General features: G+C 38.7%; 1 protein-coding gene across 6 annotated transcripts in view; it reads right to left on the bottom strand.

The window, feature by feature from the left end:
* The window catches only part of LOC130089008 (neuronal PAS domain-containing protein 3), a 332,370-nt gene that overhangs the window by 102,253 nt on the left and 217,941 nt on the right, over nucleotides 1-12,176 (bottom strand). The window lies entirely within an intron of this gene.

Below are 12,176 nucleotides of genomic sequence, written 5' to 3'. Positions count from 1 at the left end.
CCATGTGGGCGACATGTGTGGACGGTTATTCAATGGCGGAGATAAAAACCTTTGAATAAGAATAACATACAAACCATCTAAATATGGAACAGGTCGTTGCTTCTTTTTTAAAATTGCTACCACACAAATAATTATGATTTAAAATCTTAAACAAATTACAAAAAGTACATTTTGTCCCATTATCAGTGGTTTCACTAATATACTGTGTATTTTGTAAAACTGGTAACACTCTCCAATAAGGTTGATTAGTTAACATAGTTAACTACATTGTTCAACATGAACTAATAATGACCTGCACGTATACAGCATTTATTAATCTTTGTTAATGTTGATTTCAATATTTACTAATATTTTATTCAAATCTTGTTAAAATGAGTTAATGCACTGTGAACTAACATGAACTGACAATGAACAGCTGTATTTTTATTAACTAACGTTAACAAAGATGAACAAATACAGTAACAAATGTATTGCTCATGGTTAGTTCATGTTAGTTAATACTGTTAACTAATTAACCTTATTGTAAAGTGTTACCCTGCCAGTGTAAACTCATGAAAGCTGTATAACTACAGTGGCCATGTTACACAAAAACTATGTCAATTAATAAATTACAATAGTAATAATACAACAAAATATAAAACTAAGAGCATTTACAGTCTATAAAAAATAGGCCTATATAGCATGGTTGGGGGATATAACTAATATATATATATACACTCACCGGCCACTTTATTAGGTACACCTGTCCAACTGCTCGTTAACACTTAATTTCTAAGCAGCCAATCACATGGCGGCAACTCAGTGCATTTAGGCATGTAGACATGGTCAAGACAATCTCCTGCAGTTCAAACCGAGCATCAGTATGGGGAAGAAAGTTGATTTGAGTGACTTTGAACGTGGCATGATTGTTGGTGCCAGAAGGGCTGGTCTGAGTATTTCAGAAACTGCTAATCTACTGGGATTTTCACGCACAACCATCTCTAGGGTTTACAGAGAATGGTCCGAAAAAGAAAAAACATCCAGTGAGCGGCAGTTCTGTGGGCGGAAATGCCTTGTTGATGCCAGAGGTCAGAGGAGAATGGCCAGACTGGTTCGAGCTGATAGAAGGGCAACAGTGACTGAAATAACCACTCGTTACAACCGAGGTATGCAGCAAAGCATTTGTGAAGCCACAACACGCACAACCTTGAGGCGGATGGGCTACAACAGCAGAAGACTCCACCGGGTACCACTCATCTCCACTACAAATAGGAAAAAGAGGCTACAATTTGCAAGAGCTCACCAAAATTGAACAGTTGAAGACTGGAAAAATGTTGCCTGGTCTGATGAGTCTCGATTTCTGTTGAGACATTCAGATGTTAGAGTCAGAATTTGGCGTAAACAGAATGAGAACATGGAACCATCATGCCTTGTTACCACTGTGCAGGCTGGTGGTGGTGGTGTAATGGTGTGGGGGATGTTTTCCTGGCACACTTTAGGCCCCTTAGTGCCAATTGGGCATCGTTTAAATGCCACGGCCTACCTGAGCATTGTTTCTGACCATGTCCATCCCTTTATGGCCACCATGTACCCATCCTCTGATGGCTACTTCCACCATGTCACAAAGCTCTAATCATTTCAAATTGGTTTCTTGAACATGACAATGAGTTTACTGTACTAAAATGGCCTCCACAGTCACCAGATCTCAACCCAATAGAGCATCTTTGGGATGTGGTGGAACGGGAGATTCGCATCATGGATGTGCAGCCGACAAATCTGCGGCAACTGTGTGATGCCATCATGTCAATATGGACCAAACTCCCTGAGGAATGCTTCCAGCACCTTGTTGAATCTATGCCACGGAGAATTGAGGCAGTTCTGAAGGCAAAAGGGGGTCCAACCCGTTACTAGCATGGGGTACCTAATAAAGTGGCCGGTGAGTGTATATCAGAGTAATGATAATCAAGTAGTTTATAGCAAGATGTAAAAACAACAATTAAAATATATATATATATATATGTGTGTGTGTGTGTGTGTATATGTTCATTTAATATTAGTCTTCATTTATGCAATTCAAGTGGATTATGAACACCTCAATATAAATAGTGACCGATCTGGCTTAGTGGTAGATGAGTGGATGCTTCTAGTTCATTCAAGAAGTTAAAGCCCTACCAGAAGAGCTAATTAAAGATCATCTTTTCCTTTTCATATCTCAATCTTTACTATTTAAAAACAACAAACCAGGCTTCAAAGGAGAGTACCACAGCCAGCACACAAAGCTTAATTGTTCCAGAGGGGCATGATGGGATATGACAGCTCCTCCATGACTGTCTCTGAGCTCAGGGTGAGAGCGGGAACAGGAGGGGCAGTTCTGGGAGCGCTGTGGATCGCGGGTGGCTCAATTAAACATGACCTTCCTCTGCCCCTGTCTCTCGCCGCACCGCCACGGGCTCACATGCAAATGCTGACCCTCGGCAGCCACAGCATCATAAATAAAAGAATACTTATTATCCATTTAGTAATATTTCCGAGTCTACCTTGATGGGCTGTTCTAAAAGCCAGTGAAAATATTCTCCATTGTTTCATTGTTCAGGGCTTGGCTGGTTATTCTGAAATTTGGTTGGTTGCCGTATACAGTACTCTGATCTGTATTATTATGAACAGTGAATAATTATAATATGCTATATATAATACTATTATTCATTTCAAAACATAACTATTATACATAATCATTCACTGTTAAAAAGAAAAACTATGTAGATTATATATATCAGTGTCATTGGACTTTGATCTAGGATTTATAATTCATGGTCTATTATATATCTCAAACTAAAATAACTCTTCTATCTGAATATATTTTACAATGTGATTTATTTCTGTAATGCAAAGCTGGAATGTTCAGCATCATTACTCCAGTCTTTAGTGTCACATGACCCTTCAGAAATCAGTGTAATATGCTGATTTGCTGCTGTGCTGCTTATATATTTATATTATATTATATTATATATATTTTTTTTAGTCAGATAAATCAGATCATCATTTTTCACAATGTCTTTCTTTAATCTGTGGGGTGAAATATGACCCAGACATGATCTTGACGGAGATTTACCCCGTCACCTTCACTAGCCATGCCAAAAACGTTCAAAAGCATCACTTCAGAGGATAAATGTTAAAGACACAGGGGGGTGTGAACAAGTGAGAGAGTAGAAATCGAGATAAAGGGTGGTCTGAAGGCAACTGACTCACAAAGATGTGATCAGACATTCGGCCAGACGTTTATGCTAATAGATTCGATATTCCTCGAGTCTCCCTGGCCGGAGCGGAGCACATGGGTGTCTGAGTGATGGGGAGGAGGGCCGGACGTGTGGGAATGTGACGCGCTCCCCTGTCACCTACAGCACAGCAGATGTCTACATTCAATCCCAGCACCGCCTTTCCCCAAACAACCTGAATAGAGACGGGGCAGCAGGGTCTAAAGCCGACTGGCTCTTTTATGGAAAAAGACGCCCACAACGGGAAAAGGCAGTACACATTCCTGGAGGCGTTCCAGATCCGTCACTATTGCCAAACGTAGAGCAGCAAATTCCTCCACCATATGGTAGATCACCCAAGGCCTTCGGATGTCACTGTGCGTACTGTACGACAGCTAAGCTGGCGGTTATGGAGCAGGAACGCGGATAAATCGAAATCCTACGAGGCAGATGAGACCTCAGATGGTCGCTTTATTCCAGATGTATCAATTTCCTTGGATATCTAGTCCATGCAAGTGCATATGCTGTACTGGCAGGGGTGCCTGCTGCAAATGGCCAAATTCCAGAAGCTAATATTCTTTTGGCTGGAATAATGCAATTATTATTTTCCTAGCTATCAGCGTAAGCACACGGTGCCATCTGTTACACAAAAGCAAACATACACATCTCAATTACAAAACAGACAGCTGCCTGTGTGTCGTGTCAGCGGCGCACGAAATGTGGGGGAACGCGTTTGACCCGGCGACAAGGTCCTTTTCAAAAGCAGCTTTCCTTCGCGACCACCTCGAAAACTCAATAAGAAAATCCCAAGTGGTGTGATGTTATCGCCGCCTCTCAATTTGCGTCGACCGCAAAGACAAACCTGGCCATTAATCTGGGAAAGATGGCTGTGCAATCCATCACATATTAATTATTGGAGATGAACTAATCACCCGGTGCAGAAGCCAACCAGAGAGGGATGAAAAACTCAGGCAAGTGAAAAATTTGGCAACATATGCCTATTTACATACAGAAGCTAAATGATAACAGCTATTAGTGCAGCAAAAATGGATAAACGGCCATCTGTTGAACTGAATAATACGAATGCGGATGAAAAGGGGTGTTACTTTTACTGTCAAACGTGAAAACCTTGTTATCAGCCGAATCTGAGAGAGGAGTCAAAGACCATCGAGATAAGAGAGTGAAAACACGTCCGCACGCTTCAGCTTGGGCACATTAACTGTATTATCAAAGAGCCGAGGGCAGGTGGAGCCATTGTTTAGCATCATGGTAATGTCGGCCATACAAGAAGAGAAGCTCGCTGTAAAAATCTGCTGGCTTCTCCGGTCTGCACACATTAATCTAACACAAGGTGGTCAGTGGCCATGGAGGGAAAAGCAATTTCGCATCCTTCGCTCGCTGACCTGAGGAGAGCCGAGAGGAGGGGACGGATGGACAGAGAGAATGTGAAAAAAAAGTCATGCAAAAGTACAATCTAATATATATAAACTTGAATGCTAAAATCGACATGAAATGGTGTTCGCATTCAAGTCAAACAGAATATTCTGGAAGAAATAATGTAGGACAGTACTTGATATTCTCTATTCCAATTTGATTGCTTTGTGAAAAGTAGACTATGACACTATTGGTTAATATAAAATATCTATATAATAATATTAATAATAAGGTAAAACTTTATTTCGATTGTCCGCTTTGACATTCTACTAACTATAAGCAACTTTGCAAACATTCGACTATTTCTGACACAATACCATGGTTACAGTTAGTGTGACTACATTAAATCCATGGTGAATGTTGGTGATTTGTGGATTGAAAAGCACTGTATAACTTATAACTGTATAACAGAGTATTCTGCACTGAATTTGAATGCTTTCCACTAGATCTCGCTGCAATATTATGAATGCAGGAGTGAATTCAAATGCTTTCTCACTGGATCTCCCAGCGTTGTGTAGTAACGGTGTCATGTGTTTAAGACTGGCTCGGGAGTAAACCTGAGCTCTCGCTGATGCTGTCTGGGTCCGGGTTGAGCAGCTCAAACTGGTAGCGTGGTTTCGTTTCACTTTCGTTTCATTTGATGTTTCTCATATGCAACATAAAAGGTAGCTCTTATCAGTTGGGCAACGCGGTGGTGGCACCAGTGCGACCTCTAACAAATTGTAGTCACACCGGCAGGAAAAAAGGTTGCAAAATGTGACCATTTGGTCGAAGCCTGGACCCCTAAACCAATTTTATATATATACTGTATATATACACTCACCTAAAGGATTATTAGGAACACCTGTTCAATTTCTCATTAATGCAATTATCTAATCAACCAATCACATGGGAGTTGCTTCAATGCATTTAGGGGTGTGGTCCTGGTCAAGATAATCTCCTGAACTCCAAACTGAATGTCAGAATGGGAAAGAAAGGTGATTTAAGCAATTTAGAGCGTGGCATGGTTGTTGGTGCCAGACGGGCCGATCTGAGTATTTCACAATCAGCTCAGTTACTGGAATTTTCACGCACAACCATTTCTAGGGTTTACAAAGAATGGTGTGAAAAGGGAAAAACATCCAGTATGCGGCAGTCCTGTGGGCGAAAATGCCTTGTTGATGCTAGAGGTCAGAGGAGAATGGGCCGACTGATTCAAGCTGATAGAAGAGCAACTTTGACTGAAATAACCACTCGTTACAACCGAGGTATGCAGCAAAGCATTTGTGAAGCCACAACACGCACAACCTTGAGACGGATGGGCTACAACAGCAGAAGACCCCCCCGGGTACCTCTCATCTCCACTACAAATAGGAAAAAGAGGCTACAATTTGCAAGAGCTCACCAAAATTGGACAAAAAATTGTTGCCTGGTCTGATGAGTCTCAATTTCTGTTGAGACATTCAGATGGTAGAGTCAGAATTTGGCGTGAACAGAATGAGAACATGGATCCATCAAGCTTTGGTACCACTGTGCAGGCTGGTGGTGGTGGTGTAATGGTGTGGGGGATGTTTTCTTGGCACACTTTAGGCCCCTTAGTGCCAATTGGGCATCGTTTAAATGCCATGGCCTACCTGAGTATTGTTTCTGACCATGTCCATCCCTTTATGGCCACCATGTACCCATCCTCTGATGGCTACTTCCAGCAGGATAATGCACCATGTCACAAAGCTCGAATCATTTCAAATTGGTTTCTTGAACATGACAATGAGTTCACTGTACTAAAATGGCCCCCACAGTCACCAGATCTCAACCCAATAGAGCATCTTTGGGATGTGATGGAACGGGAGCTTCGTGCCCTGGATGTGCATCCCACAAATCTCCATCAACTGCAAGATGCTATCCTATCAATATGTGCCAACATTTCTAAAGAATGCTTTCAGCACCTTGTTGAATCAATGCCACGTAGAATTAAGGCAGTTCTGAAGGCGAAAGGGGGTCAAACACAGTATTAGTATGGTGTTCCTAATAATCCTTTAGGTGAGTGTATATATATATATATATATAATTGGGGAGAAATCTCCTAATGGGGAGATTTATTGTATATTTTATTGTATTCAAAGAATTCTGTATGATTATTCTCCTCTGTATGAGATGCACCCTGTATTGCTGTAACCTAACCAGAGCTTTAAGTAAACTGCCTGCACCCAACATGTGTAACCTACGATCAAACCCAAGCCGGAGAGATTTAACCGTTTTACAAAACATGCCATAAATCACACCGTCAAAGACTATTGTGCAGCTGGCTTGGAATCACAGTAAGGTCCAGCTGATGTCATTACGGGGACAGTGAACTCCATGACTAGAGGCTTCCTATCTACTTTCAAAGGGATTGAGGAAGAGCTCGATTTAGAGATTAGTGCTCCTCTAGTGCCCTGCGAGGCCGCAGTATCTGTCTGAGAGCAGAGCTTGGATTTGAGCAGCTGAGCGCTCGTATGATTGAGCCGCGGTGCTAAAAGGTCATGCTATCGACTGTGCCTAGTGTAATGGCCGCAGTATGGTTCAAGCCCTGAATCTTTAATAACCTTCATCATTAGCTCTTAGGAAATCAGAGCTCGCACAGAGCGGTCTGAAGAGATCTATTGGCTCTTACATCGCAATGCAGAGCTGTAACTTACAGGATTACAAAATGCAGGGTTAAACGGCTGTTATAAACCATTATGCTAGATTAAAAAAAGTTCAAGGAGAAGTGTTAAACATGACTGATAGTACCACTCCATTAAGGCCGTTCTAACTACATTACATTTATCCTACTGTGATTGTTATTTACAGATAAAAAAATAAAAAAAAAATTACAAAAAAATGCAGGAGCACATTAAAAGAAAAGCACATTAAAACAGATGCAAGACAGACTTTAGCTACAACCATCCTGAATGCACTATAAATTCATATTCTTTGTATAACCCAAAGTTTAGTTATCAAACAGACATTTATAAAAAAGATAAGCTATCCTGGTGATTACTTGCATGGCTGGAGATGTGCATTAAATGAGCACCAAAATCTAATTTGATTTTGAACAAATGTTAATTAACTACTCAGAGCGCCAAAGTTAAACTATAAACCTAGAATATATATGAAAATCATATATTAGTCTATTTTAGATAAACCACTGCACAAAAATGCATAGAACTGTCAATGCAGAAAAGCTCGCAAATTGCTCATCCAATTAACGATGAAAATAATGAACTACACCTTATAAAATTGTGGCCTCTAGGACAGATTAACGAAGAAAAAGGTTTAGCAATTAAGATCAGGAGAGTTATGGGATAAGCTTAACCATGTACGATAAAAAAACCTACTTAGACTAAAGACTTTACAAGCACTTTATCAGCAGGCCAACCTAAAGATAATACCACAGAAAAAGAGCAAGCCAAATTCCAAAAGCCAGGATTTTGAGAATTAATCAATTATTTGATAAAAATCATCAATCAATTAATGCTGAATTAATTTTGAGTTGGCTTTAGACTTCTCTTCTTAATTCATATCTCAATCCCTCTATCTAGCAGAATATTTTAATATTCTTTTACAGCCACTGTTGCTTCTATAATTTAGAAGACTCAATATTTACAATGTCTAAATCTGACAGGTCATAGCTGCACTTGAACTTGATTGAAAGCATATGTTCGAAATGGAATCATAACGCACTACATAGTATTTACTTTCTGCCAGTTATTTTTAATTTGCGTATTCCATGCTGTCATGTTCAGTTTTGGTTTCAGTTTGGTTTTGATGGACGCTTCGTTTTTATTTCATTATTGTGTTTCCTGCTGGTTTCCTTTGTTCTAGGCTGTGTTCAAAATCGACCCCTATACCCTCATTCACTGTTTCCTACATTACTATAATATAATATAGTTCACTTGAAGGAGTGATTGAAAACGAGTGAGTGAATTCGGACACTGAGTGCGCTGGAAGGGCTGCTGCTTTTGCGTAGTTTTTGCTTGCTGTTTAATAATAATCCGTCATGGAAACTAGTATGTATAAACCTGAATTAAAGAATTTGATAATCAAGTAAAAAGGAATTAATACCTGTAAGAATTTGCGCTGTAGCCACATTGGACCAGCGGTTTGGAAAATGGATGGATGATTCAGCTAGATGGACACAGCCATAGTCACTAGTTTGCTCCTATGGTAACTGTTTATGTTGTACACCTGTTTCTAGTTTAGTTCTTATTATCCTGTGCATATATAAGGCCCTCAGTTTGCTCAGTTCTTTGGCTTGGTGTTTCTTTTTATGGAATATGGAAGATATTTTGAAGAATGTCAGTAACCAAACAGTTAACTGGACCCATTGACTTCCATAGTAGGAAAAATAAAAATACTATGGAAGTCAACGGGTCCAGTTAACGGTTTGGTTACTGACATTCCTCAAAATATCTTCCTTTGTGTTCAGCAGAAGAAAGAAATTCACACAGGTTTGAAACAACTTGAGGGTGAGTATGATGACAGAATTTTCATTTTGAAGTGAATAATCCTTTTAAGTATATAAAACAGTTTTGCATTATGCAATGATCACCTTTAAAAAAAAAAAACATTTCTGATTAAAAGTGTACTAGTGTACTAGTGTAGGAGATAAAAAATTTAAGTTGTTTTCATTTGCCAAGCTATAAATATAAGGTCGATTTGAGTTCACGGCATTGTGGGATACAGTATTTCATGCAATGTTCTGTGATTGTATACTACATATTTTGAACCCAGGTCATCCAGGTACTTGTAAGACCGTGCACAGTATATATAATATATATATATTTTTTTTTACAAATAGTAGTTTGTAAGCCAATTTATACTGTATACTGAAAGGAGCTTTGGTAACACTTTATTTAAAGCCTTTATATATAATAGATTATAAAAGTATTTTTAATACATTCAATTTAAAAAATAACGAATAATGCCTTTAAATGCACCTTATAATGGATTGTATGGTCTCATGAATAATTGCAACCACAGTTATAATGCATTATAATACTTATCTATTCATTGTTCCACCTTTAGAAAGTATAACGCTTTAAAACACATTACAAACGATTTTCAGATCAAACAAGGAATCTGCAAATATTATAATGCATTTTAACTTTGGTTACAATTATTTATGAAAAGATATGCTGCAGTATTACATACATTATGAATATATAATGGATTATACAATAAGGCTTTAAGTTAAAAAAATGTGTTTAAAGGGGTACTTCACAGCTGGCAAATGGGCTTTCAATAAAACTCGGCTGCCCATGCAGTAGAAAGGAGTTTTTTTGTTTTTGTTTTTTTTAATCGGTGCTACCTGACTAGAGAAAACAAAGAAAAAGGCAGTTGTCTTCCTTTTTGCCAAATAGGTAGGAAAACAACACCCATAATGCACTGGGCATGTTGCCGTCCAAGGCGTTTGACCAGAGTGAAATACTGCCTTGCTTTAGTAGGAAATACTACTTAGCAAACTTTTAGTCATAATGGTGTCGACTTTTACGGTGCAAGAATTCAAAGAGTAAACGTTTAGCGGGAGTGAGTTACTTTGGGTTTCCAGTCAAGGATCCAGTGCATTGCAGGCAGTGGGTAAAAGCTACAAAGAATCGTAAATATGGAGAGAACACCAGGACAGAAAATCTGAAAAACCTCTGTGTTTGTAGTCAACATTTCAAAACTGGATGACTATAAATAGTGTTTTAGGTCAAACAGAGTGTAAAAACTGAAATAAACAGGCATTCCATCAGTTCCCACCAAAGCAAGAAAGCTGTCAAAATGTTCTATTTGTACCATAATGCTGTTCAAAGAGTAGACATAGTACGATACAATTTCAGTGATAACCCTACCCTCAGTCGATCTGACTTGAAAAAAATATGGTACAAATTCTATACGTATTTTCAATCGAATCCCTTTTTCAGAAAAACAAGTGTATGAGATTAAAAATCGACATTGGTATCACCTCTGGTTCATTTTCCAAACTAGAAATGGTAGTTCAAATGGAGTGCATTCTATTGTGGAATACAAAACTCCATGCAGTGTGCTCTTTTTGCACATTTTGGGCCCTTACATACTGTGCACTGTATATAAGATGGCAGGTTTTTCCTGCATAGACAATTATGAGGCGGCCGCCTCCGTCAAATTTCGTGCCGATAGTGCTGCACGTATCATAATCCGCGGGTCGAGTAATAAAAACATTCCATTCAATCGAGGGTGGATGACAGCTAAATGAGTGTAATAAAGACACGGAACTCCCATCATGGTACCTGATGTACGGACGGTAACAAAGTTGCGCTGTTGAGTCTCGCGCAGTTATTTATAACATTAATTATAGTTAAGAAACAATATAATAGGCTACACACGACCAGAGTGCTGTTTTCCTGAATGCCATCACGATTGAAACCGAGATATTAATTTCATAACAGTTCAATAAACAAATAGTTAAAATTAAGTTACTTACATTTTTAGACTGTTTTTGTTCTGTTTTAGCAGCGAAAATAGTTCCAAACAACAGAAGCATATCGCGTCTCACAGCAACACTCATCCATGATTCATTACTGAATCATTTAGCGTTTTGAACTAATCGCTTGAGTCAAAGATTCAATTGCCCATTATTAAACCGCCTCATTCTGAATCAATCAGCCGTTTGAACGAATCGTTTACATTAATGACTCAATGACTCGCTCATTAAGACGGCCGCCTGCCGCCTCCTACTGGCGGTTTAGTTTCAAAGTATCATTCTTTTCAACATTCCTTGTATATTCAAAAAATATTCAAAATAATCTCATTGAATACAGTTATAATTTTTCAATGTAAATTATTTAATTTGGTTGGTAACAGCCTAGTGTCTTATTATTTTAATTGAATGTATTGATAAAATGTAAGAATTTTAAAAGAAATTTAGAGCATACATTAAATAAAATTAGGGGGAAAATGCCCTTTATAAAGGTACAAAAAATTATTCCGATAAGAGTGTTTTCAAAAATGAAACATTGACAACAAGTTTAAAGGGAGTAAAGCCTCTGTTTAGGCTATAAAGAAAATGTAATTTTGCCAAAAGAAGAACTTTTAATTTAAATAAATGTTAATTGTGTGATATGTTACCATATTATCATGCTTAATTGAATAATTGTAATGTGATGATCAGATGCAGATATCTAAATCAAAGAATATGGGTGGTTGGCGGGTGGATTATTATTTATTTTTAACAACAGATTCGAGTGACTCAAAGTGCACCAGATTAATGAATTTATCTTTAAAATGTACAAAATTTTCTCCCGGGGGGGGGGGCATGCCCCCGGACCCCCCTAGTGTTACAATTTTACCACCTCCGCCTCATTTTGAGCCAGGAAAAACCCTGGATGCATATCATTTTCTTTTGAAATCGGCGGTAGTATTCTGTCTTCCTGAGCACAGCCCAAATGATTCCCAATCTCTGACAGAAGGAAATGAGTTAAACTGTTGCAAACTGTTACAGTCACCGGTACAGTGAGCATCTTGAAGGCGCCTGTGTGGTTTAGATCC

This window comes from Rhinichthys klamathensis, unplaced genomic scaffold, assembly GCF_029890125.1.
Source record: "Rhinichthys klamathensis goyatoka isolate OS25496 unplaced genomic scaffold, OSU_Roscu_1.1 h1tg000123l_1, whole genome shotgun sequence".
NCBI classification, from domain to species: Eukaryota; Metazoa; Chordata; class Actinopteri; order Cypriniformes; family Leuciscidae; genus Rhinichthys; species Rhinichthys klamathensis.
This window is presented reverse-complemented; position numbering and strand designations above follow the sequence as displayed.